We start from the raw sequence: 22,063 nt of genomic DNA on the forward strand, positions 1-22,063 counted from the left end.
ATAGCAAATGGACATTTACAGATTTCATATGTATATGCAGCTTGTTAAAGAGCACCAGCTTGCAGTACTTGATGCAGTGTTCAGAAAGTCCTATTTTACACCCAGGAATAGGGGAAATGCTTCTGCTGTGAAACCTCTTAGCTGCCTAGGTTTACCCAGCCAGGCCACACAATTAAGGTGACACAGAGAATGAGAGGTGTTCTTTATTCTTTACAAACATGCCTCGTTTCTGAAGCCCTTTGTGCCAAGAGCTTTTGTGATTTTGTTCACAACTTTACCACACTGCTTAAGTGCCACAATGGCTGCCTGCAGAGCAAGCCCACCCAACTTTGTGATCCGCAGGTGGGCAGGGAGAAGTGTTGAGGGAAGTGTTGGGAGATGTCACCTGCTGATACTGCTGGTGAGGTCCTGGGCCATGCACATGCTCCTTTCTCAGCAGGCACAAATATGCAGCACTCATCCTCAGGCCAGGACCGTGTCCACTTCTGCCAGGAGACCAAATAGCACCCTAATGCTGGTTTGGTCAGAAGGCATGTGTAATTTCAGGTTTCTCTCAGTTCAGCTCTCTTGCTTTCTGTAAAAGGTTCAGCAGTATGAATTTGGAATGAAATAGAAATAAATCACACTCCAGAGCTTTCATTTGTTTCCACAAGCATATTTAAATGCTTTTGAATTCAGATGCTGCTCCAGATGTCCTGCAAATGGTAGAGAGGGTTATGCTAGTGCGGGAATCATTGGCAACTGCTGTCTTGTTAATGACTTCTTCTGTATATCTTAATCTGAGGAACTGTGCTATGAACAGCATGGGTTTCACATGGAGTAATTCATCTCTGTACACCAGCTGTGCAGAACGCGCCGTTATGAACATACGCTTTCACACGCACAACTCAAGGTGGATTTAAAAAATGTTCAGGATATTGCTTTAAAAAAATACTGTGGCCCAAAGATGTTAACTGAGACCATCCAGATTAATCAGATTGTCATCTAGGATAAATAAGAGAGTAATTAAAACATTTTGAAATACATGTTTAATATTGTTTTTTAACTCAAAGTGACAACATATTTTGAAAAACGTAATTCAATTATTTTTAAGAACAAAATCTTGGAAACAAAGTTGATAATGCTTCAGGTCTTGTTTTCTTTGTTTTCTGTTGCCTGTAAACCATAAAAGAAATTTTGTGCATTTGTGTTTAGTATTTGCAAAAAATGAATATTCTCCCAAATCTCTGAGAGCAGCTTAAGAAGCTAGACATTTTATTATTATTTATATAATAATAACGATAATATTATTTATTTATTATATTCCTACCTTTTTGTAGGATCTAAGTGTCTGCAAAACTAAATGCAAATTACATCTAGTCTAATCTCTTTTGTGCTTTTTTAAAAAAGTGAAACTAAGAACATCAACTTTAGGATAGAAAGGCATGGTTTTAATTTAAAAATAAAATGTTGGAATATAGGAATATAAACTGTTAATTTCACCTTGCATGGAGAGCCTTCTTGCAAAACCCCATTGTAAGAGTGGACATCTAGCTTTTGTGATCTGTGACCATATATTTATTTAGAACAATTGCTTTCAACACTCTTTGATTTTTTTGACCCTTTCATATCTAGATTGCTGTGTAGTTTACTCTGCCTATAAGTTTCCTTTTCATCTTCTGCACATCTGGAGAAGCAGTTCAGTGGTCCTAAGTTCACAGTCTGAAAAGAAACAGAAATTAAGAGTGTACTCGTTATGGCACTCAATTTAGTATGCCAAGTATGGACATAACAAATTAGGTAGTCTTCCTGAAGAAACTTTTATGAGATAGTAACGAAAGAACTGCAACTAACACAATGATATGATGACCTAGACTGCAGCCCCACACAACCTGTGTTTTTCTTCTAACCCCCCCCTTTTCTGTAAGGATTTTAGAGGCATGTATCCAACACATTTCCAGTGGAGAGCCACACAAACCTAAGTGTCCAACTGCACGTACGTGTTCCTTGATTCTCATATAAAGCATAGGGAGCTGGATTCATTGTTTTTGTTGAAACAACAGCCTAGAGTACTCCACAGAATGCCAGCCTTGCTTACTGTACCCCACTTTCAGTATTTGGCTGAAAACACTGATGAACACCATGAGTAAGACGTTTTATGCCAAGCGAGCCAGCCGCAGCTTAAGTAGAAAGGAACTTTAGAATGGGATAAGTGAAAACAGACACTAATACTGTTTCAGTATCCACTTCAGAGCCGTGTGGTTCTCCAGGAATTGTAAGAAAGACACTGTATATGACCTTATTGCAAATCAAGTACTCTGATTAAAGGAGTAATAACTTCAAGGCATTTTTTTTTTCCATGAGGATGAAAAAGAATGTCATAAAAAAGAAACTTCACACAAAGTAGATAAGGTGAGGGAAAAGCCTGTCGCTTGAACAGAATTAAGGAGGCTTTCTATTGGACTTTGCAAGGGCTTTGATTTTTTTACTTTTGTAATAAATTAAGTAAGAGGAAATTTGATTTGGAATTTCCAAGGTGCACTGCCAGAGACTTATGACAAAACCAGACTTTTAGGAACCCAGCTGAAGGTAGTATATAACATTAGATCTTCCATGCTTTTACAGAGAGACCAGCTTTTGTTGAATAAATGGGAGCATTGACTCTTCCCCAATCCATAAGGGGAGCTGCTTACAAATTACATTCTGGGAGATTCAGCGCTCAGCTGTGAGAGACGGGCAGATGCCTGGATGCCAGCACAAATTAACTGACAAGCACAGTTTGGGCAGGAAGATGAGTTTTCCCTCCTTTAAAAAAAAATAATTTCCTGACCACATAGCGTATGGGAGCAGCAAAATTTAAGCAATACTGAAGAATAGCATCAAACGAGGGCTAGCAAGTTTAAGAGTCCGTACTTACCTTTTTTGTGGGGCTTATATTGGCAAATGCGTTTCCTCTGGTTTAGATTCCAGGAGCTTCATTCCTCCAGCCAGGAAGCAGACACATGCTGTAAGAAGGAGTTGTGATTTCCATTGTCCTTAAACTGAAAAGGCAAACTTCCCCTTCTTTTCCTTTTCTGACCTAAGGTGACAGTCCTTCAAGTAGAGATTTGCACAGGGCAGAGAGGGAGTTCAGTTGAGCTTCATTCACTATCACAAGTTCACTCGTCTGGATGTATCTCACGCTCTGGTGTCACTTTCTGTGGTTTTTCAGGGACCTCACTCTGCACGAGATGCAGCTGACTAGCATTTGGTGTCGGCCAAGTGCTGCTCATGTAATTCAGACAAGAGTTATTCTGCATCTGCACTACTTGACCTGGGGCTGTAGCTTCTGGCTGGCTTCAGGTGAGGCTGACCTGCTTTACCTGTAGTGAGAGAAATCCCAGTGCCTTGGTAAAAGTGGCTCACCTGCATTTTCAGAAGTAACATTTAGAGCTTTACTGTTTTCTTCAGAGGAGCAGGTCAATGAAGTTTTGCCCTTCCAGTATCCAGATGGTACTCAGACCACTTCATTTGGTTGCTGCTGACTAACTCCGCAAGTGTGAAGTTCCTTGATAGCTTCCTACACGCAACTACAGACAGAGCAGTAAAGTTTTCAAGATGACCCACTCTCCACACCTAAAGTGCAGGAGATGCTGCAGTCCTAAGAACATGGAGCATCTCCTCAAAAATTGAATTCCCCAGTACTAATTACCTGACAACATCTTGCTTCTTAGGCTATATGCTGGGCACTGGAACAGAGGCTGTCTTAGAAATAAAAAATACACTTTCTGAAACATAACGCAGGGATTTTCCTGAAGTGTGTGACTGTTCCCAGTGTCTCTCAGGACACTTGGTATGCTCCCTTTATGTGAGTAAGTCCCATCTGTTTTTCCTCTTCGTCTGCTGTGCGATGGAAGGGTTCCTTGGGTTGCTCCCTTTGGGATGGTCCTTCAGCTGTTCAGGTTTAGGACTCCCATAGCACATGTTGTAGGCTCATACTTCTGTCTGCTCTAAATATTTTTATCTTCTTTTGTGCATAAACAAAAAGATAAGGAAATGTTTAGTTCTGACAGATGCTGGAATTTGTTACAAAAGCATTCAATTTAATGCATTTCTAAGTGATTTGCCTGTCAAGATTTTTAGGTGTCTGTGTATCTGCTGGGTCTCCAGGTTGCATGCTCAGCTGTTTAAGATGGAAATAACATTTGAACTAGAGAGTCCTACGTGTAGGTTTTCAATGACAAAAAAATAAATAAAAAAATGCTTCTGAGCTGATAAATATAGCTGGTGCGTTGCTGATTTGTGACATTGTTTGCTTTTAGATTGGAATTCTCACTGATCTGCTGATAACTCCCAGCAACTAAAAACTGACTCACGCCTTGAAATCGTTTGTTTTTTAAAGTAATGGTCAGCATGGGATTTCTGAGGTTTTCATTAGATTTGTCTTTACTTTGTCACTGGAATCTTTTTTTTTTTTTCCTTTTGTTTGCCAAGTCTGGACAGTCTTTTATTTCTTACTTATGTATAATTTAAGTTTAGAAGGGCCATATCATCCACAGAAAACATATAACTGCATTGCTTTTATGCTTGTTATGTACTGAGTCATTATATTGTCTTTTATATAGTCTTTTATTACATGCAAAGCTGTTAAATGCCCCCCACTTAAATTCAAGGTTTCCTAAGAGATCCCTTTATAAGGCTCTACTTTCTGTTGAATTATCTTTGCCAAATTTGAACTGTTTATACTGATATTTTCCACGTCTCTTGTAGCCTGTATTTTTTGCTTTAATGTTTCAGATTAAATGGTACAGATGTTTCCAAGAAGAAGATTAGGAAAACGGCATTGTTTTTCTCCATTGTTGCTTTTTTTTCATAAGTCTGTCAGGAATCTCTAGAGTCTTTCATTCTCTGGAGCAAAGATTTGAAGTGTTAGGATAAGAGAAAAGCTATGAGGAGGAGGTACATGAAGAAATGAGATGGAAACAAGCCCTTAGGGATCAAACAGTCTATCTAAACAGTGCTCTCCTTTTGCATGTTGTTTTGAACCTGTGATTTCCAAGTGTTCCTTCCCCATTGCTCTCAGCTTGTGTTTTGAGAGGCTTTGCAAAATGATTAGTATCCTCTTTAAAGGGCATGCTGATGTCACTTGAGCATTCTTTGTTCTGGCATTTCCTGTTTATTTCATTTTTTATTTTTATTTTTTAATGCTTTTAATTCTACTGAACATAATTTTAACTGTTTTTCCTTCTATGTGGGTATGCTTGTTATTTGTATCATGAGGGTATTCCAAATGTAGGTAATGCAGTGCAAAATGGAAAAGAAATGTACTTCCAGAGAGAATTTACGTTTTATGATGCAACATGGAAGGAACACTGGCACAGAAGGGGTTGGGGTTAATACAAAGCTCAACAAAGCAGGTATATAAAGTAATTACTAGACTTCTAAAATGTAAAAGCTATTACATAGCTATAGAATCTGTCTAGGGAAAAGGGAAGACTGAGAATGGGGCTCTGAGTCATGTGTAAAGAGAACTTTTTTTTTTTGCCTGCATCCATCACTGATTAAAAAAAATAATTTGTTTTTTAAACTTCGATTTATGCCAAGCTTGCTGTGCATTATTTTCAGAGGTGGTATTTCCTCACACTGAGTTTTTCAGTCTTTACAGAAAAAGTTATTGTTCTTTCAGTCTTTACATAAAGAGTCATTATTCCTTCAAGGGCAGAAACTTTGTATCTTGCAACACACCACATGTTCTAGGCAACAGAATACCACTGTGTCTGCAGGGCTCAGTATTTTTTCCCTGGCAGCTCTGAGTGACACACATAGCTCAGTCTTGCACCCTTCACTAATTGCAGTCTTCTTCCAAAATAAATTTCAAAGCATTAGCCAGGAAAAAAAAAAAAAAAGATGCTCCATATGGGGGAAAAAGAAAACCCTGTTCTGTGGTTCAATTTTTAGGACAAATAATGTAAAACAAAATAAATTTGTCAACAAAAATTGTTTTGTAGCTCTAAACAGATTAACAATGAAAAGATCATTTAGAGCACTTGTATTTTATTTCTTTTCTAAGGCCAAGACCTTTATTGTTGTTTTACACCTCTGCTAACACTTTCTGCATCCTTGGCTCACATGCTCCCACATGGCTGCAGGGAAGAAAACTGGTCCTTAGAAAACATTTCCCCTTCATGTAGTCCGGCACATTTCACAGATCTGCGTTCCCACAAAGCATAGCCAAAGAACAGTAAAACTTAAATTTCCTGTGAGGAAGGTCTCTACGTCTGGAAGAGGTTCAGGACCACGTGGAGGCCAGCGTTCACACCCCTTAAACACAACCTGGTGAGCCAGAGGCAGAGACAGGACCTGCTACCCAAAGCAGCTGTGTGCCCCGGGGGCAGTGGCAGCAGCTGTTCCCAAAGCCGCCCAGCCCTGCTGCTGCCCTGCCTGTGTGCCCTTGCTCTTGCTCTGTCCCATCTGGGCAGCCTGGGCTGGCAGCCCTTGTGCTGGCTGGCTGCTTTCTGCTAAGGTACTGGGTGTGCTCGTGTAAAAACGAGAGCCAGTAGGGTCTGGCCACTCTTGAGAAGGAGGCTCAGAAAAATAACTTTTTGTTTCTTACTGTGCCCAGATTACAAATAATGGTGGCCTTTTGTAAAGGATTAAAGTATTTCCTTTGTGGGTCCTCAGACATCCCATGTACAAGGCTGAAATATGAAAGATTTACCTTTTGCCATTGTCATGAAAAGTGCCTGTATTTGCTAAAGCTCTGCCTGTGCTTCTTTTCTTTTTCACATTCCCAAGTGCCGATCACAGATTTGTATTGCACTGGACAATATACATTATGTTAAGAAAGCAGTTCATATATACTCTGTAGAGACCTGCTAGTGTTTTAATTGCTAAATTCCCAGAATAAACATCCAAGCCCTGCATCCACATAGAGCACGTCCCAGCCAAGAATTTAGCAGGTTGTTCTTCTGCAACTGCAAGAGCTTGAATCAGGGCCATGGAGAAAGGCCAGGTAGCAGTTTTGTGAGCACAAGGATTCTTGTTTGCCCCTCTGCTGCTACCAGCACCCCTATCTCCAGAAAGTTGTCTCATCAGAGTGTAGAGCGGACAGTATCCAGAGCTGGAGAGTGCAGCTGAGGAAGGAACTTGCTACTAGTGCTGACAGACAAGGACAGACATGATCGAGAAGGTATTGGGGACTAAAAGGAAAATGGGTCTGGAATTGGGAGCAGCAAGACTGCAGAAGACTGGACTAGGTGGCAAAGAGAATAGTGCTCTCTGGAAAAGTGGGGTCAGTGCCAATGTGGTGGATAGATCAGAACAAAAGTGAGATTTGGAATTTGGGAATAGCTGGAAAAGAGATTAGGAATGGAAGCTAGTATATCAGAGAGAAAATAAAGGACATGAGGCAGATTTGACTAAAGCAAGAGAAGCTTGGACTTCTGGCTAGGCAAGAAACTGGAAATGGAGCTGAGATAGTATGCTGAAACCAGATTAGTAACCAAGCAAAGAAAACTTGAAGTGGCAGATACAGAGCCATTACTGCAGGTCAGGGGCAGAAAAAGGACTTTCAGAGGAGAAACACTGGAGGAGGAGGTATGGGGTTGAATAGGTGAAGGAACTGGGCAAAAGCTGTTTCTAAAGTCCAGCTGGGACTTGAGGTCAAAGCTTGAAATAACACTAGAAATATGGATAGACTAGCTAGATACAATGTGAAGGACAAGCCTGAAAAGGCCAAAAGAAGGAAAGAGACATGGCTGGTATGAAAGCTGATTGGGAAGAATGGCAGCAGAAGGCAGGAAGATGGAGGAGATGTGGATAAGAGTCTGTAATGGTCCCAAGAAAGAAAGGTGTGATCACATAACTAAGCATGCTGTCACCACACATGTACATAGCTAGACCAACTGAAATTTGCCTTTGATATATCCCAATTTTTAAGTGTTTGACTCTTTGAGTTTTCAACTGTGTTTTTTAAATGTGATATTACAAACACACACACACACACTTATGTAGGAAGGACTTGGTGGAGGTTGTGAAAAAGTATATGTTGGTTTGGGCTGACATGTTTGTAAATGCAAACCATGTCTATAATTTGCATTTTCAAAGGAAGAAGTGGAATGACATAAAGTGGCAAAGTTGGAAGATAATGTGGTTTGGTGTGATTCGTCAGAAATTTATCTTTTCCTATGCTCTGCAAAAGGGCGAAACAGATTGAAGAAATGTAAAAAAATCTTCTAGTGTGGCAAGCAGGAAAGGTTTCTGAACGCAATGGTTAGACATAACTTTACGTCTGAATGAGAATGTACCTGGGTAAAATGCAGAATGGAGATATTTTGGAAGTGGAGGAGAAGACAAGCTATTACTAGTCTGTTTGCTACTTCTGCGTTTCTGTGTTTGCTGCATCTGATATGAAGCATGGCTAGTTTCAAGTCTTGAAATGCTGAGCATGACACAGACGCATCTTGTAACACTGCCTTGTGTAATCTGTGCTTGCTCTGCTTGAGCAACTGAGAAAAAGCAGAGGGTCAAGGAGTGTTCCTGCTTATCTCCAGATCAATTCTCTTGCTTGTTTGTATTTTGGATTAACTAGTTAGCTAGATGGGCTAGGAATTTAACTCATCACAGAGGATGAAATCATAGGGCAGCTTTTGCTTTTAAGTCAAATTCATCTATTCAGCGCAGAATGTTACAGGTCTGTAAAAAATGATAAAATAGATAAAATGCAAGCCCATCCCCCCTCCCTTTTCCTTCTGTCTCTTTTTCTCTTTGAAACTGGCTAAAATGAATGCCAGACTGTATCCTTTGACAAATGAATAGAGCTTCCTATGGGTCATTTCAGGAGTAGTTCTTAAGTTCTTATGGGAAAATTAGATTGCAAATGAGCAACAGTCCACATAGAATCTGGCATTTACATAAATTTTTATATTTTTTTCTTAATACTAGCATCTATCAAATGCAATGTGTTGTTTAAAAAAAGTGAAGAATTCGAGTCCAAAAGCATTTGTTTATGGGGAATCATTTTTCTTTCATTTGTCATAGTGTGCAGGTATTATTACTGAGTGAATGAGAACTGAAATTGGCAAGGGGAAATGGGTACCAAATACCCATTTCTTTTTGGTGAGATTTGAATACCGTAACCTCAACTTCAAATCTCAGTTCTCAGTTCTTAGATGTGCCCTTTTAGTCTATAAATGTTAAAAGATACCCTGAAGTTTTTTAGAATGATTTATTCATCTAGAGAGAGAGAGAGGATCTAGGAATAGCATAATAACATGAGTTCTGTTCAGATGTGTGTCCTGTCCTCCCCTCTACCCCTCAAATTCTCACTCAGGAGCATTGGGCTCTCTAAGCCCTAAATTCTTTCCTCCTTCAAGCCAAGCAGTCTCCACTCCACTTTTCCAGATGAGCATATAGGACTTCACATCCAGGCTTTTTTGCCGTCCATCAACTCATGACAGACAGTCTAGAAAGTAGTGTACCCTAAATGTCATGTAAATGTTAGTCTTAATCACTCAGCCAAATACAATATTGTGCTGCAGCTAAAAATGAATTAAGGACCTGCCACACACTTTTAAAAAATTCCCCAAAAAGGAAGGCTTGGGGAAAGTTCAAGGGCATAGAATAAGTAGAACATAGTCATAACAGGATTTGCCTTTTGTTAACTGAAAAAATGAGGAAGAGTCAACATCCGAAAGAAATTACACCTGTTTTGTAAATGTTATGGTAGAAGGGAATCCATTTATACTGTGTTAAAAGACCCACCTGCCTGTTCTCCCTAGAAAACATAGAAACAGAATAAACAAAAAAAACCCCACCCAACCCATTTTCATGGCACAATACAGGAAACTGAGAAGGTTCCACATCTCAAGGAGCTGTGAGAAAAGAAAAGAAATAGCAGGGAAGGCCATTTCCATTGTTTCACATTATCAGTAACTCTGTTTTTTTTACAAGAATTGGTCACAACCACCTTTCCTTTATTCTTACCCTTTGGCATTAAGGGAGTGATGAGAGCTACCACTGTAGCAATTAAAGCATTTTCTGCTTCTTAGTGGTCCTTACTGAACTTTGTAGACATCTGAGAAAGCTGTCCTATAAATTACAATATATTCTGAGCAACCCAATTATTGTCTGAAGGTGTGGCTCTTCTCTGTGTTACCAGTGCCCAGCTCCTGCTCCAAAAAGTGACAGCAGAAATGACACTGAGGGTCCTTTATCATGTCTCAGTCTTTTCCAGGTCCAGGCTCCTACTGACAGAATGCTGAATAAGGACTTTTTCTGCATTCCCAGCACATAGCTCCAACTGCTTGCTTTGGGTTGCATGTGTGACATGTTACCCTGAATGCGGGTTGTTAGTACTGTAGCACGCTGACTTTCACTTGTATTCCAGGCAAAGCTACTGGCCAATTGTGGTCTATTATTATGTTCTTATTTTATTTCCTCCTAGTGCATTGATAATTAGGTGACATTCAGCGTGTTTTGCTGACATTCAGTGTGTTTTGCTAACAGCTTTTACTAGCTCTGTGGGTATCACTATTATTTGCAAACTCTTTTGGGGGTGGGAGTCAACAGCATTGCTCTGATTATAATTTGAAGGTTTTTGAGGAAGTTATGTTCTTCTACAACGTTCAGTACAGATTGTAATATGTTATCCTGTTAGCTGTCTGAATTCACATTAAAAATATCTTTTTTTTAAAAAAAAATTTTATTTTTTATTGTAGGCCTTTAAACTAATGGCTAAACATGTCATCTTGCAATTAGTTTCTTGTAGGGAAAATGAGCGTTAACAAAGTCATTTCCTTTTGTAAGGAAAGTTGATACCCCTTTTATATTCCAGCAATTAGGCAATAAAAGATTCCTACATGTTACTTCCATTTGGAAAAAACAACCTGGTGATGATAGGGTACGTATTTGATGCAGTCATGCTTATGCATAAAAGATGTACACAAATTAAGTTCATTGGACCGTATTTGAACAAAAACAGTTACTTGGCCTGTTCCTCCACGCCTGTCCTGGCAAACCGCAGTCTAAAAGCTGGTGCTTTGCCACACTGCTTGCCTCCTCTTTCTGGTGTTCTCCTTGCTGTTTGCCATACACACCTAGGGCCAAATCCGTCTTTGAATCCTGATGGTTTCTTCTGTTTTCTTGCTTAATAATAGCACACTGAACCTTCTCTGCTTTTGCGTGAACATAAGGCCTTGCCAGGTGAATGATTACAGAGAGGTCTGTGAGTGCTATTAAATCACCAGCTTATCAGGAAGCTTTTAATCTACCACTGATATCATGGGCAGTTGTGAGAGGTTTTGCCTATCAATTTGTGGTGTTTCAGGAGCTCATATGGAAAAGTATTTTAGACCTTCCAAATGTTTGGGTTGACTTCCCATGTTATGTTAAGAATTTTAACACTTTTGATTTCTCTGGTATAGGTTCTACTCAGTGACCATAATCTTGAGCCAGGCCTTCCTATCTCATGTTTTAATCCCAGCCCTGCAGTATGGTAACCATCTTTGTCCTCACTAGGGTTGTGTGCTTATCTTATTCAAAACCCTACTTACCTCTCATTCGCTTGTGCTTGGCTTCTGGCTGGTCATGGGCCACAATACTTGACTCTACTTGTAGATGTGGACTCTTTGTGCGTTATGGCATGGTGGAGCTGTCAGCATTTGCCTGTCCTATGCTTGTTCCATTACATCAGTCACAAAGTTGTGCAATATATGAGAAGACAGAGAAATATCAAAGAAAAAATCTCTTTGGAGCTCCTCTTGGGTGTCTCATCTAGACACCAAAACAATCTACAGAGAACAACAGTCAGTAACTGCTGTCAGGGAAGCAGAACAGGGAGTTGCCCTTGTTCCTTCTGCTAAAAAAAGCAAGAACTACATCCATGTCTCTTGCATGTGTAATATGCTGCTTTATTCTTTGGTTGCTGACCTGCACAGCAGTAGATCCATCTGCCCTTTCTTTGCTCCCTTGTATCCATTTAGCAATTATTTCTTGGTGTGCAGAAATGGCATGGCAATCACATTTGGAAGATGTCATACAGCTGGATTCTGCGTATGACATAGCACATTAGCTATGCTTTCTCCCAAGCCTATTTTTCTTCAGATTATAATTTGCTTTTCTGCCCTTGACTCCTAATCCTTCTGCTGCATAAAAGCCTTGACAGGACTTGTATGTTTTGGTGTAGGAGCTAGGAGGATGTTATCTGATTGGCAAAATAAGCTGTAGTAATGGAGAAGAGTATCTCACTGCAGGATCATCATCACCTAACACCTTTACCATACACAGCAGTCATTAGTACATGATATGATTAAGGTTTATGAATCTCTCTCCTATAGGACCCTTGCGGACCCACCAATATTTCATGTGAAGTTTGGTGTGAGAGGCTGTGAAAACAACAGCAGAACTTTCTTTGCACTTTGAAGAGAGCCCAGTTTGCCTGTGAAGTTCAACTCAAGGTACTGCATTTATTTTAGAGGCCTGTTTCTGATGGCACAAGCACATGTCATGAGTCCAAACATCATCTGTAATAACCTATTAGGAACTGATATCTAGATGAAAATTTCAAAGTTTCCAAAACAGAAGGGTCTTGCTTACTTAATACATTTACTAACTTACTTGCTAAGTTACTTAATACATTTCTAACACAGAAGGACATTTGTTACGTGTGAGTATTTGGCAATAACTTCATAACCACTTTTTCCTGAACCCCTCTGAAGTTAGGAGTTGCTTTCTGAGACTCAGGCTAAATTACTTATGAACATACAAACAGTTATTTTGTTAACGCCTTGGATATTAATGTGAATGATACCATGGCCCTAAGCAAATTTCTTTTCAGGTTTTAAACTTGCGAAGGAACAATAAGACCAATGATTTTTAAAAAGGATATTTATTGTAATTCTTGTGTTGTGTCTTTGCAGAGCTTGCTATTTTTACCAGCTGAAACCCAGGGAAATTCTCAAAAGCAGTTTAGAATAATAAACTTGTCTTAAGTCAAGAACAGATCCCATCAACCTATTGGCTCCCATTTATGTTTTGAAAGGAGCAATGCTGTACCAGCAGCCATTCTTCTTGTACAAGTTTCCCATGGATTTTTGCTATGGGCAATCTATAAGCATCAACCAGATCTTAAACAGTGACATTATTGCAATTAGCAGCTTCGGAAAGAGTCCTGCAGAACAACATTTACATGCTCTACACCTTGTATGGCAGGTTAACATAAAATCTTGATGTCTTAAAACTAGCTATTTTTCCTCACTCCAGCAGAAGTCACTAAGAAAGGGGAGAGAAGGTAAAAAGCAAACAAACAAAACTTTAAAGTCAGGGTTTCAAACAGTGGGTGTTTTTTTTGTTTGTTTTTATTTTCTTCCAAGGAGTGAAAAGTTCTGTAAGAATTTGGGTAATGTACATACATGGTTTCTTGACTTTATATTGAGCATTTATACAGGATAGAAATCAAAATACACAGCATCTGTGTGAAGAATGTATGCCTGCTCTAGGAACCTTTGACACGGGAAGAACCTGCAGCAGTGTGTGACCAGACAATGTGGTACCTGTGGGCTTGCCTTGCAGTCTGTGCTTCCCTGCCAGACTGTGCTTAGCTGCTGCTGTAGTGCTCCTCGGACTATGCCTGGAGCATAACAGCTTTACCAAGAACTAGTCTGACAGTAAACATTTGGATGTATAGGTGCCACATCCCTGAGGGCCATTAAGCAGCTTAATAAAAATGATTTATGTACAGAAAAGTAAGCAAAATCTAAAAGTGTGAGCTTAAAGGATAGTCTTCCTAGAAGGGTTGTTGTGGGTCTGTGCAGGAAGACCTGCTTGGACCTGAAACACTACAGCCACATTACTGGATCTAACCTGTCATCTGCTAGCTTGTTGCATCCCTGTCAGCAGCAGGGATCAGCGCATGACAACTACAGGAACCTCAGTAACATACCATCCAGAAAGTGGGATGTCAGCTATACTACCAAAAGACCTGCCTCCACCCTCCTCCAACCTGGACCAAATGGCCCATCACAGGCGACTCACTGTTTCATTCTAGTGTAGCGCTCTGAAGCATGGTATTCAAAATGGCTTTCAGTTTTTACTTCGCATCAGTGGTGTTATGTCAACCTTCATCAAGCCAACCTTACTCTGGGCTGCACCAGAATCAGCATGGCCAGCAGGGCGAGGGAGGTGATTGTCCCCCTCTGCTCTGCTCTCGCGAGACCCCATCTGGAGCGCTGCGTTCAGCTCTGGGGCCCCCAGCACAAGAAGGACGTGGAGCTGTTGGAGCGAGTCTAGAGGAGGTCTACAAGGATGATTAGAGGGCTGGAGCACCTCTCCTGTGAAGAGAGGCTGAAGGAATTGGGGTTGTTCAGCCTGGAGAAGAGAAGGCTCCAGGGAGACCTTACAGTGGCCTTCTAGTGCTTAAAGGGGGTGGGGGGCGGCTACAGGAAAGACAGGGAGGGACTCTGTCAGAGAGTGTAGTGACAGGACAAGGGGTAATGGCTTTAAACTAAAAGAGGGAAGAGTTAGATTAGGTATGAGGAAGAAATTTTTTCTTATGAGGGCAGAGAAATACTGGCACATGTTGCCCGGAGAAGCTGTGGATGCCCCATCCCTGGAGGTGTTCACAGCCAGGTTGGATGGGGTTTTGGGCAGCCTGGGCTGGTGTCCCTGCCATGGCAGGGGGTTGGAATTCGATATCTTTGAAGTCCCTTCCAACCCAAACCATTCTGTGATTCTGTGATTCAGACACAGAAAGATAGTTGTTAAGTACTAGAGATGCAGACTCAGCCCAGACTTAGAGGCAGGTGGAATCTCTTTGGTTTAATCTGCACCATTACTGGGGCTCCAGGCTGAGTTGTGTTGTCATAGGCAGGTGTCAACTGCTTTTAACTTTGTCAGGTTGCAAACAGGTTGAAGGTATCTGGATTAGGGGGTTACTACCAGAGTGATATATGGAGAGGAAAGAACCAAAGAAAAATGTGCATGTGCACATGGCAAATGTGATCCTTCAAATCCATAAAATTACACAGCAAAAGCCGTTTTTCAGCACAGACCATGCCCATTCCCATTGTTCATTCTGGGAGCAGGCCAGGTGTGGCGACCAGAACCGGCTGCTTAGATTCGCTTCCAGAGCTGTGGTCAATCCTCTGGATCCATTTAAAGGCAACAGCAATACCCATGTATTTGAACAGAATATTTAGATTAAGTCCCAAATGAGCTCAGCCAAGTCAATTAGCATCTTTGCTATGTCTCATCTGTATTTGGTTCAATAATACTTTTTATACATGGCATCTGGGAGTGATGATTAATGATCAGAATGTGTTTTTGAAATTCTTGAATGAAAGCGGCTACACCAGTACAATGTCTAAATACTTTAATGAGTTTGTCATTTTTACTCTCGGTGCCAGTTTTTTGTACATTGTAAACTCTTCAGCACAGCTTGAAACTCCAATCCCATTAAATTTTATTGAGCAACTTAATAAAAATGAGTTAAGTTCCAAAAGGAAAACAAAACCTAAAGCATGAGCGCAAAGAATAGTTTTGTGAGCTTTGTTGTGGCTCCATGCAAGGATGCCTGGGTGCATATGGAGCCCTCCTTACTCCACTGGTGTAGGCAACCCCTTCTCAACACGTGTTAGTCACAAAGAACTAACTACAGGAGATGTTCTTATTTCTTGTGGGGCTTGTATTATAGCAGTGGACAGTGTATGCTTGCACAGGTAAACCTGCGTTATAAAGCACTCCATGTGTCCCAAACCTGACTTGCTAAGAGAGAAATCAATGGTGAAGATGTTGAATGACTTTCTGGCTTCACCATTGAGGTTACCAGAGGAATTGTCAGCATTCCCAATACGATAATGGCTTTTGCCACAGGAGTGTTTTGTGACTGGAATTGGTGTGAGGCTACGGAGTCCACATGAAGTGGCAGTGGCAGTATACTGAGCAGTGGCAGTATACTGAGCTTTCACTAGGCCAGTTTGGCAGCTTTGGGGCCAGAAACATGTCTTTGTCTGACATACAGACAAAGAGAAATAATGCTCCCATGTCTGTGCAATGTTTACCTTTAGGAAGAGTCCGTACATCCTTAGATGATTTTGAAATAATGCTGAGCAAGTAACCAAAAGGCATTTCATACGTATGAGCCTTTCCTAATCAGATTTCACCTGTTTTTCCTATTTAAACACTGCTGTATTCTCATTGTTGCTTTTCCTAATCTGTGAGGTCTCAGAACTAACTTGCTTCTTTGCTCTTAGTGCTATCCCTTGATAGTTTGAGAGAGGCAGAAAAAGCTAAAAATAGTGAACCTATCCTCAGTCCCCTAGGAACATATTTTAATAAACCCAGGCAACAACTAGGAAGGTTTGAAAAGGAAAGTAAGACATACCTCTCTGAATCTGAACAAACTTTAGGAAAGCACGGCTTAAGAAATAAACGTTGTTTAAGCTTTTATTTTATATAAGTCAATTTGCCTATCCAATGTAAAACATATGTCATAATCCATTCAGGTAATAGGAACAAGATAAAATCTCTCTCTGTGATCTTACTGCATTCTCTGCACCTAGATGTGACCCTGGCAAATGATCAGAGACTTGCTTTACATTTTGTTGATCAGCAATATGTATCAGTAAGGCTGCCTGGAAGCTGCTGTTTTTCCATCTTGCATTTCTACACACAGTCAGAGTTATCTGGACCATGGGGTATCCACTGAACAAAAAAGAAACTATTTTATACGTAGCATTTATAGGTAGGAAAGAAGGAATACACTGAGACTAAGATTCTCCAGATACTTGTGATTTTGGGTGCTGTACTCTTATGCTGAGTAGTACGATAATGCTAAGGAGGGTGGGGGATTAGAAACCAGACAGACGATTTTAGGGCAGTATGCACTACTTCAGGTTGGATGCTCAGAGCAGTAACACCATCTGCCTTCAGTGTCTAGCTTAAGGGCTGTGTCCATTGGAAGTTAGGTGCCTACAACATGGAAAAAATTGACTGTCAGTTGCCGATCACTTTTGAAAACCCTGTCTCATGGTTCTTGGTTGTTGTGTCAAAGGTAAGGAAGGACCTTTGCTTTGCGGCCCCTTGTATCTGCTGTGCCAACAACATTACAAGGATTTTCTGGCTGTCTTGGGTGGCATTTTATTAGCAAATGAGTGAATTCTCTTCTCGTAAATTTAACACAGTTTTTGTTGTTAGAGGTAAAAGCCTCATTACAAAGTCATGGCTAACTACATCCATGTCACTTCTGGGGACTATGGATTTTTTTTCCATTATGCAGTGCACATCAAAAAGCAAACCAACAACAAAAAACAACCCACAAACGAACCACCCCTCAAGCTCTCTCTCGTAATGATTCACCATGAGTAAGTACAGTGAGTGAGAGCACATCTTTCAGGCCTTCCCTAAGAAAACTGGCTGCCATATAACTCAGGGCAAAACTGGATCGTGGCTTACCTGTCAGGGAAACGTAAGACATCATATGCTTCAGTGAAGGATTGGAAAGTTCCCCCTCCCTATGTGCTCCTATGTGAGGAGCTCATGTAACCAGACATCATGCCAAACCCTGGGTTCTGACTGTACCAAAGTAGCAAGCAAAAGGCTTTCGGAGTACAGGCATTGTATTCAAAGCCATAGTACAGGCATTGTATTCAAAGCCATAAAACACAACCAAACTCAAAACTAAACCAAAAACTCCTGACTTCTATCACAGTATTCTAAGGACATTTTTCAAGAGGACTGCCAACACAGAGAACTGGAGCACATATAAAAATCCCAAGTCACTATATTTTAGTCAAGGCTGAAGGGAACTTTGATATTTGCCCTTGACCCTATCATTGATTCTTCTCACTAACTTCAGCTACATACTGTTTTTTTTCACCTGGTTTCTTATCTGTTAAATGAGAAGGATACTTTCAACAGGGGTCTTAGAGTTTTTTTGAGGATAAAATATATGTTCCAAGCATTGCATATTTATAATGAAATTGAATCACAGAATGGCCTTAAAATACTTTTGACTGCATAGGAATAGCTAAGAGTTTCCACTAGGAGAGTATTCCCTGGGTCATGGTTCTTGTTTCGATCACGTTCCATATGGAGAACTCATCATCAGGTATTCACCAGTGCCATAATTTACTGGAGCAATTGTAGCAGGCTGGTACGCTCGGTGTTTGGTCAGACAGCTCATCTAGGACTATGTATAGTAAGTAATACATGCAGTATTTTCTATAGTCTAGGTTGATATGAAAGACACGTGCTTAGTGGGCTTTTCAAAGTGAGGCAGCCACATGAGTTGCTCAGAAACAGCAGCATGTACGTGCTTACATCTTCAGAAAAGGCCTGGGGCAGAAAAAGCAGGGCTGTAGCCTACGTTTCCAAGAATTCTTAATGTCAAGTGAAGTCTGGAGCTAGAAAAATATTTTAATACCAGCCAGTCTGTTATATGCAGAAAGCATATAACTGTTTTACAGGGCATTAAATATTTTTGCCATATTTGTAGTCATTTTCTCTTGTTTGTGCCAATTCAAATATATACTTCGTTTTCTAATCTTTGTTATTTACTCCTGCCTACAATCCTGTTCTTAGCTTTCTTTCCTGCAGCCTGCAGTTCTCAAAGGCATCTCCTTTTTGCTTATTTTTCCTCTTGATATTTCACTGATTTGTTTTCCATAACATCTAGATCCTTTTCAAGTTACTGGTTTCATCTGGTCTTTCTTCTTGATCTCTTTCTTTCTGGTCTGTAGTCACTTTTCATCACATTCATTCATTATGTTTATTCTTATCAATTTTGTTTTCTATTTTTGCCTTGTGGAATCAGTATTTATGCCATAACCTCTTTCATTTAGTATTTTCCTACTCTGTCTAAGGAAAGTACAGTTATGAGATAAAAGGGCACTCCGGTCTCATACATTCCTTTCCCAAGAGACCAGGATTGTTCCCATCAGCGTAGGATCTGTTTTGTGCCTTGCTGAGGTCAATTATATACCAAAATTTCAAGCCCAGTTTTCAGTCACCGAAGCAGAAGGAACAAATCTCATTTCAAGCATTTTTTGTAACGATCTAAGAATTAGCTTGATTCAGTCATCACAGATAACTAGTTGGTTAGTCATTGATTGAGGTGAGGAAAGGGAAGTGAAGGGAAACAAGGGGTGGTCTAGAGGAATAATAGCCAGGAAAGCTGTTACCAAATATTCGTTATTTCCCTGGTGTCCATGTGGACACTGATGTTGTAATTTTGTTAAGTTTTTGATGGAAACTAGTTTTGGTACTCTGAAGGGACTGAAGCTGAGGTGTAAGCTGATTTTTATTTTAACCTACGGAAGTGAACAGCTTTGTGTCCCAAATCTTGTCTCAGAAGAGTCAAAATATTCAGATTCTTATTAATTCACCAAACTTCATTTCTACATGTATACTGAAACAACTGTACCTGAGCCCACTGGCTAAGTTTTGTTTTTTGAGCGCACAAACTTGACACATGCAAACCAAAAGCTCAACATTAAAATTTTGAACCCTCTTGGCTTTCCAGCCTTTCTCTTAGCCTTTTGTCCTCGTGAAGATGATCAGGACTCGCTCTTCAAAGCTGTGCTGAGGTCAGGTGCATCAGCAGACTCAGCGTCTCCAATCTCAGGCAATTTAAACATCAGCCCTCTTACTGTAGGGTCTAGACATGCGAGCCCAGCCATCACCTCTTGTTGAGTGATGTAAGACTGTAAGGGCAGAAAGCAGAGAGCTGGTCCCAGCCCCTGGGACAGATGGGAAGGGAACAGAGTGGGAGAGGGAACTCTGCCATACACAGAAATAGCAAGCCAGGCCGTACTGCCACTATCGCAATTGTTTTTGCTCAGTACTGGACTATCTAACCATAGGGTAACGGTTGCAGGGGAGAGTTAGTGTGAAATATAAACCTCATGGAGCTCTTACACAACATGCTTGACAAGACTTGCTGTTGCCTTCAGGGGGCAGTGGCGACCAACCCCAGGCCGCTCGGTCCCTCGGCTCACAGACACCAATGTGGTGGATGGCAAACGGCGTTTATTGTCGAGTCACATGGCGTCATGTACCCGAGGCCCATAGCGTCACTCCCGCTCGCTGACATCACAGACCACACGCTACTGTCCATCAAGGGAGGGGCTCCACCTTTCCGTGCTGCGCCACATCGTCCGGCCGACAGACCCTAACTACCCACAGCTTGCCTGATAACTTCCAAAGTACAGACATACAGCAGTGCCTTTGTGACACAGGGAAAAAGCTGTATATGAAAATCCTGTCTCTCCCTTAAATAATAACATTAAAAAGGAATCTGGAGCATTAGAGAAGAGCTCAGCCGGGACTGGCAAACACAGCATCCCACAGGTGAGGCTCTGACTGGGAGCCAGAACACACCTGCAGCTCCTTCTCTATGAAGGCACGCAGAAGCCCCAGCATGACTACTCCAGTTGAAGCTTCAGGCAGCCCTGTGAATATTATGCTGATAACAAAAAACTTAGTAATTAAGTACTCCTTAAGCATGTTTATACAGAAATAGCTACATTGCTGGATGTGTCCCTTCAGGTTCTCTGTACAGCAGATGTACTTCTGAAAATAGAGAATCTGGGGTGATGTACAGTGGCTGGGTGTCATTTGAAGCATTCCAGCTGGATGAGAAGATGAAAAAAACCTCTGGAATCTGAATAGTAAATCATACAGTACGGCAATAACATCTAGCACAAGTTAAACTTCGGAGACAGTTTTCAGAAGACTGTTGTAATTGCAGCCTTGTTGAATAGAGGTTTATTTACAGTGTATTTGAGCAATGAGAGGTTTATTAGTAACCCCCATTTATATTTTGGTTGGTGGCATTTGGGGTTATTTTTAGATGTGAGCACCTAGACATATATTAGTGATGTATGTGTAGCATGCATTTTTAATGTCTGACATTGCCTTTTAAAATATTTTTCCATGCTTCTAAGGCATTAATTAATGTTCTGTTTGAGGGAAAATTTGGAAAGAGAATAGTTTTTCCCTTTCTTATAGGCTAAAAGTCCACAGCCAAAACTGTGATAGGCTTTTTAATTTTGTCATAGAAGAAGCAAAATATAACAGCTGAGATTTTGTTAAGAACAAAACACAGCTGCCAAAATCCAGTTCTAATAAGCTTAGTATCGGTTAGCTAACTTGAGATATAACTGCACTTACCAAGTGTATGTAATTTAGAACTGCTAACAAGCCCTCCCCCTAACCCCATCACCCCGCCCCCCCCCGCCAAATACATATTCTGAAATCTATACAGATGCCCAATTCCAGTAATGATGACTGAACATACACTTCCTTTGTGTACATCACTATTATCCAGTTGTAACAAATCATCTGACTTTATTCCTTGTGGTTCTGGCTATCTGAAAACATGAAATGATGTTCAAAGAATTCAGAATGACAGATTCCCCCTCCATTCCACATGGCCTAGGAAACTGATTTATTGTCAGCAGTATTACAAGAAGTGGGAAGGAAATTTTATTAGAGGTGTATAAGGCAGAAAATACATGAAAAGGGCAAACATCTGTGTTTAAAAAGAATAAAAAATCCAATGTACCTCTTTCTTTGTGCGGTCGTTCTCAGTAATACATGAAACATTTTCAGATCTGTAATGGTTGGAGTTTTATTGGCAGCACTGCAAATGCACATACAAGGGTGCACTCGTAAAATGTCAGTGTCTTTTCTGGGAAATAGCCTACATCTGCAGTTATTTTAAAGAGTGCTGACAGAAGAAGGTTGTTGCTTAAAGCTTCATCTATAATGTGGAAGTGCCAGATACAGAAATAAACGCAACAGTAGACAGAATCCTCTAATTGATGATGATCCTTCTCTGTTGTTCAATTCAGGGAGAGATGAACATATTCACAACTTTAAGATGAACCCTGGATTAGATGTTGTGGAAAGGAAAAAAACATAGTTGGCTCTGTGGCAAGACTAGGGAGAGCTTAAGCTTTAAGATGTTAATAGACATAAAAGATAAAAATTCATAAGTAAAAGGATCCTGATACATCTGTTTCTGATTTTAGGCATGCATAGAAGCTGTCTGATCAAACATTTCCTAGAATATGTGTTTTCTAAAGGATAACCTATGACTGTTCTTGTG

General features: G+C 40.5%; 2 long non-coding RNA genes across 2 annotated transcripts in view; one reads left to right on the plus strand and one right to left on the minus strand.

Moving 5' to 3' along the window:
* The window catches only part of LOC110353218 (uncharacterized), a 234,280-nt gene that overhangs the window by 98,567 nt on the left and 113,650 nt on the right, over nt 1-22,063 (plus strand). The window contains exon 5 of the long non-coding RNA XR_005267213.2: nt 12,294-12,413. This is a non-coding gene — a long non-coding RNA (uncharacterized lncRNA). The remainder of the gene's footprint in view (nt 1-12,293; nt 12,414-22,063) is intronic.
* Nucleotides 1,043-4,143, minus strand: LOC140003644 (uncharacterized). Its single transcript, XR_011812630.1, has 3 exons — nt 3,671-4,143; nt 2,897-3,548; nt 1,043-1,701 (listed from the first exon to the last, which is right to left on the minus strand). It is a non-coding gene; the product is annotated as an uncharacterized lncRNA (long non-coding RNA).

This window comes from Anas platyrhynchos, chromosome 1 (genome assembly GCF_047663525.1).
Source record: "Anas platyrhynchos isolate ZD024472 breed Pekin duck chromosome 1, IASCAAS_PekinDuck_T2T, whole genome shotgun sequence".
In the NCBI taxonomy this organism is placed as follows: domain Eukaryota; kingdom Metazoa; phylum Chordata; class Aves; order Anseriformes; family Anatidae; genus Anas; species Anas platyrhynchos.